Source organism: Crocuta crocuta, unplaced genomic scaffold (assembly GCF_008692635.1).
Source record: "Crocuta crocuta isolate KB4526 unplaced genomic scaffold, BGI_CrCroc_1.0 scaffold235, whole genome shotgun sequence".
NCBI classification, from domain to species: domain Eukaryota; kingdom Metazoa; phylum Chordata; class Mammalia; order Carnivora; family Hyaenidae; genus Crocuta; species Crocuta crocuta.
In genome coordinates, this window is record NW_027531285.1 from 5,750,923 (window position 1) to 5,756,922 (window position 6,000).

The window sequence follows — 6,000 nt, forward strand, 5'->3', positions numbered from 1 at the left end:
AATGGACAAAATATTCAGTTTCCAATAAACCTCTTTCCCTTTGAGCCTCAAAAACTTATTTCCTTTAAGTGTCCTTTAAGAGCCCCCAATGGGGGGCCAGAACCTAAAATTCAAATGACAGAGGGGCTGGAATAGGAAGGGAAAAGTTCCAGCAGGTGCAAAAAGGGATGGAGACGAGAGGTTTGAAGAGGGACATATTAAAGGGATCAGGGGGAACTGGAGGGAAGATCAAAGGTATCAGTAAAAGGAGGAACAGAGGTGATAAGAAAGAAGAGGTTTTGGAGGAGCCAGTTTGTGGTGATGACTTGGTTTCTGAGAGGTCACTGAAGTTCCAAATTATCTTTTGTAAACCCATACCAACAAGAAAGGAAGCAGACAACATTAGTTGCATGTGCAGTCAGTGAGGTCAAAAAGGAGATTCTCAGACAATTGAGAGGCTCTCATGTTCTTAACTAATGGTACCTTTATACTTATGAACAGAGGAACTTGGGACTTTAACACAGCTTCTGTTCCCTGCTGTGAAACAGAGTCTCTTACAAACAGATGCCTAGGACTCTAGAACAAATGATATAAACAGTTTCTTGCCTGGAACTCTAACCTAGCCTTTTACAAACAGAAAAACCTAGAAAGCTAACTCAGGCTCCATTCATCTGGGACTCGCACCCAGCTTCTAGAGTATACTCAGAATCGTAAGAACCAAAATTTGTCCTTACCAGTTGCAATAGACATTTGTCCACAGCAATGGTTTAGGAGCTGGACCCACCAGAGGATCCCTAATCAATCAATCAAGAATGAGCACAAGGGCTTAAAACGTGCCCACTTAAGGTCCTGAGTGAGTGATCTTGGAGTCCAATGATGAATGTGATCCTATCTGAATCACAGCACTGGAATTGCCAAAGACAAAAACAGAGCTAGACAGGTGATAAAAACAGATTTTATTCAAGAATAGTACAGTAGAGGAAAAGAAACCTCATAAGAGAACTAAGCTCAATTCTGAATACAACAAGGGCAAGTGGGAATTTATGGCTAAGGAGAAGGGTTGGGGGCCAGTGGATGGAAAATTACCAAGGGGGAAACGTCAGAAGTAAGGAGGATTCTGGATGAACTGACCTAACAGGATCAGGATTGCTAAAGACTGGCCAGGGCGATCAGACATCAATCAGCTGGGGTATGGTGAAGGATAAGGAACCTGATCCAATATTGAGGGTGATCAAATATCAGACAGCAATGGAGGGAAGTGATCCTTGCTAGGCTGATTTAGCAGGGTTCTTGCTAAACTGGATTTTCTATGGTAGTGCACAGATAGTTCTAGAAGTTTCTGGAACCTGACTGAAGTTTGTTCAAGCAAAGTATCTTTGTCAATGATATGATTAAAATGTTTACTCCTTCAAAATATCTATTATCATTATAGTAGCCACATGTAATTAGCAGAAAATTTTCTGCTTACATTATAAAATGCTTTAATAATTTCACTCTCATACAAGAATAGACAATTTCACATTACTCATCCTTAAATGCCAAGAGCGTTTATAACACCAAAGTGGGTGGCATGGGGCTTGACGTATATCGTAGCAGGGAATAAAGCGAGTACCTGGGTAAGGAGGCTTGACTTCAAGTCCCAGCTCCATACTGACTAACAAGCAACTGCCTGAGCTGTGATTTCCTCATCTACAAAAACAAAAACATTTAACTTTGAGATCTTTTTAACCAAAAGAATTAATTAGTCTATAATCATTCTGGTCCTTTACCTGTTACCTTCTGTAGCATGACTTAGAACAGCTGTTCTCAAACTTGGGCATTATCGTAATCATCTGGATGATTTATAAGCTTCACGTTGCAGGGCCCCACCTCCAGGTCCTGATTCAGTAGATCTGGGGCAGAGCTAAGAATTTACATTTCTAATAGGTCCTTGGGGATGTTGATGCTAGGGACCGACTTGGGGAACCAGTGTAATGCGGCAGCATCACGGAACCATTTATGTGCAGTGATACCCACCCAGGGGCCTTCAGGGCAGAACAAACTAAATCCTATTCAAGAGGTTAACTGAAAGTTAGGGATTTCTTAAACCTCTTTATTGAGAGTGATTCTTTTTTATATGTTCCCATCCAGGAAGGAGAGAATTTAGACCAATAATGCCACGAATGATGTGTTTCCTTCTGGCATATTGCCTTTCTTTTAAAGAATTATGCATTCTAAATGGAAGTGTCAGATCAGGTTCTGAATTTTTTTATTGACTTGGTATAATTCTGTTGCACTTTAAATGGGTGGTGGGCAAAGTTTCCATTTACAGTATTACATAACAGACACACCTAAACCCATGTTTCTATTGATGAGCTGATGTACAATATTGTTATTTCAAAGAAAGGTCGATGATAAAAGGAATAAATTTCTCCCTTTATTTGCTATTTAAAATTTTTATTTATTTTTATATTATTACAAAGTCTGCTTTGTGCCGTTTGGGGTAAAGTCAGCTTGTTCTAATTACATTTATAAAATAAAAGCTTCCTCTGTTTCCCTAATGTTTCAATTTTTATTGTGTCGCATCTGGATATTTTTAGGGCCTAATATGCAACTTCATGGTTCTTTGAGAACACCAACTGACTGTGCAAATATGCATTAAAGCAGTGGGAATTTAGGTTACCTTGTCCAGCTAATGCTGACAGAAGCACTGCACATAGGAGATGGCAAATATGATTTTTAAAATAATAATGATGGCAAATACAATTACGTAGCTGACAAAATAATGTGGGTTGTTTTTGTTGTTGTTGTTTGTTGGGGTTTGTTTTAATAAGTTTACTAGATATTAGTAAATGTACTTTCGGAAAGAAATCTGCCTTAGTTTCTTTTTTCCAAAAAATTCAACCTAAAATTATCTATTAAAAAATTTGGTATTTTTATGTTAATTTCCTCTTAAGGATTCCAGTTTAAACCTGATGTTTGTGAGAAATGAAATTAGTATGTATGCATATTTTTTCACAGATAAGTTATAAAGTGATTACAATTGTCCTTAAACTCACTTATTTGGAATTATGAGGAAAATGACAGTCAATCAATTACCCAGATGGTATAATGTAGTCAAAATACCAAATTGACAATGGATTTTGTTTTGTTCCTATTCTTTATCTGAAGTTTTGTTTATGTGGATATATCTATGTCTCTGGTATGATTGATAGTTCAGCCATTTTAATACTTATTTTTAGGCTTCAGAGCTTTCATGATTATTGTCCCCTATCCTCATCATTAATAATAGCCATCTGCACTTCTTTTCCTTTAATGAGTGGAGTGATTTTACTTTATCATCAGTATGTTCTGGGAATAGCACTGTTAATGTTATACTCAGACAAAAAAAATCCCCGAGGTAATTATGGAACCCATCTGAAATTTCAAAATTAAAATATTTCCCCAAGCTCTGTAATATTCATTTCAGGCACAAGCTTACCACCATTTTTAACTAACAAACACCCGGTAAACCATTTCTATCAAATCAACTCTTTTTTGAACCTGAAATAAATAAAATCAGTGAAAAGATTAAACTCGGCTGTTCTAATGGCGTTATTGTAACCAGTGCCCCAATTAGAGCTAAACTTTATTACTTTTTAGAATGTCTCTTACTTTTCCTCTTTTTTAAAATTTTAAGGTAAACCTGAAAGTAAAAAGAAAAAAAATGAGTCATACTTGCTAATTAATAATACCTAGTATTAGGACTAATGTCTACACATTCTGGCTATGTCTGCACAGTCGTTTAAAGGTCACAGTTTCTTAATAATCTGAATTCTCTAAACGCTAAATTTTTGTTCCATAGCACTAAATAGTGACTTTGGCTCTGCATTTCCCATTGTCTCAAGTCTTTATTTATTTCTCTTAAGATCTGTTTCTTTCTTTTTAATTTTTTTAGTATTTATTTTTAAGAGAAAGAAAGACAAAGCACAAGAGGTAGAGGAGCAGAGAGAGAGGAAGACACAGACTCTGAAGCAGGCTCCAGGCTCTGAGCTGTGAGCACAGAGCCCAATGTGGGGCTCAACCCCATGAACCATGAGATCACACCTGAACCGAAGTCTGACACATAACCAACTGAGCCACCCAGGTGCCCCTTAAGATCTGCTCACAGCACCTCTGACACCAAATGTGTACAAGTTTCCTTCCACATCAACCAATTTTCTACCTCTGCAGATACCAACTGGTTGTCCTACAATTCAATTTAATTCTGACACTTACTATACCTGGAGTTAAAGCATGCACCACAGGTTAATGGCTCAGTCCCACAAGATGGTCCCCCACTTCAGATGCAAATCATAAATCCTCATCATACTTCTGATCAATGGCTATAAACCAGGAATCCCCATGACCTTCTCAGGTTCCCTAACTTGCAGAAAGGCTCACAGAACTCAAGGAAACAGTTTACTTATGAATACCAGTTTATAACAAAGGATACACTCATGAACACCCAAACGGAAGTGATGTACAGGGCAATGGGCTCAGAGCTTTTAGGACCTTCCAAGGGGCACCACCCCTTCAGCATCTCCCTGTGATCACCAACCCAGAAGCTCTCCAAATCCTGTAGTTTAGGTTTCCTATGGAGTTTCATTACACAGGAATGACTGAGTAAATCATTGGCCATTGGTGATTAACTCAATCTTCACCCTCTCTCCTCTCCCTTGAGGTCAGGTGTGTGAAGATTAAAGCTTCAACACTACTCACATGGTTGGCTGGTCTGCCAACCAGCCTCCATCCTAAAGGTGTCTAGAGGCCCATCAAGAGTCACCTTATTAACATGAACTAGGTATGATTAAAATGAGCCTGTATGAGTAAAAAAGGACACCCCTCTCACCTCATCAATAAGGAAAGTCCAAAGGTTTTAGGAGCTCAGAGTCAAGAATTAGGAATAAAGACCAAATGCATATTTCTTATTATATCACAACATCACTTATCATTAAACATTACAGTTAAGGCATAGGTAGGCTAAAAATTCCAAATTACTAGTAGAAGACACCCAAATCTCAGAATTACATTTGAGGAGTAGCATAATGAGCTCTTTAAAGTCAGGTCTGATATGTTCATCTATTCTCTCTTATCAATCAAGGGGTTCTAATGTAACTAATTTGATGTCATATCACACCATATTATCCCAAAGTTAATCATATTCAACTAATCAAACATGTTCACTGTTTTTTTATTATTATTATTGCTACAAATATCATCACTATTCCTCTTACTCATGATGTCACATACATTCAGTGTACAATGGGTACCAAACAACAGTCTAGTTTCCATTTGAAGTAAGGCACTGAAACCTTAAGTGAGACTCAAAAAAAAAAAAAAAAAAAGAATTTGGAACAGTGCATCCAGATAATCTAGGAAGCTTTTAAAAATTGGCACTGCATAATTCTAGTGTCTTATAGACAAAACTATGCCTCTGATTATGATTAGAACTGCAGCTCTTTCATGACTCATTTTAAATGTTCCTATCTTCCATGATTATTTTCTATGATTCTGATTTGATAGGTCTGGGATGGGGACCATGAATTTATAGCTTTGAAAGCTCATCAGGTGATTCTTCTGTGCAATCAATTTACAAACTCTTTAATCACATAGGTGGAGAGTTTAAAGCCCAGAAAGTGAAGTGACTTACCTTGCAAAGGTGCCTGAAATTTTACCATCACAATTTTCTTCCTCAGAACTTTAAGACTTCTCAGTCTTCAATATTTTTTTTTTAAATTTTTTTTTATGTTTTTTATTTATTTCTAGGAGAGAGAGAGAGAGAGAGAGACAGCGTGAGCAGGGGAGGGTCAGAGAGAGAGGGAGTCACAGGCTCTGAAATAGGCTCCAGGCTCTGAGCTGGCAGTCAGCACAGAGCCCAACGCGGGGCTCGAACCCACGAACCGCGAGATCAAGACCTAAGCGAAAGTCGGACGCTTAACCGACTAAGCCACCCAGGCGCCCCTCAGTCTTCAATATTTAAATGGAAATATTTTCAAGAAAGTCTGTGTCAACCATATGACA

At 37.9% G+C, this 6,000-nt stretch overlaps 1 long non-coding RNA gene across 1 annotated transcript in view; it reads right to left on the reverse strand.

Moving 5' to 3' along the window:
* Positions 1 to 5,735, reverse strand: part of LOC144237657 (uncharacterized) — a 179,751-nt gene extending 174,016 nt beyond the window's left edge. The window contains exon 1 of the long non-coding RNA XR_013336913.1: positions 5,630 to 5,735. This is a non-coding gene — a long non-coding RNA (uncharacterized LOC144237657). The remainder of the gene's footprint in view (positions 1 to 5,629) is intronic.
* Positions 5,736 to 6,000: the final 265 nt, after the last annotated feature.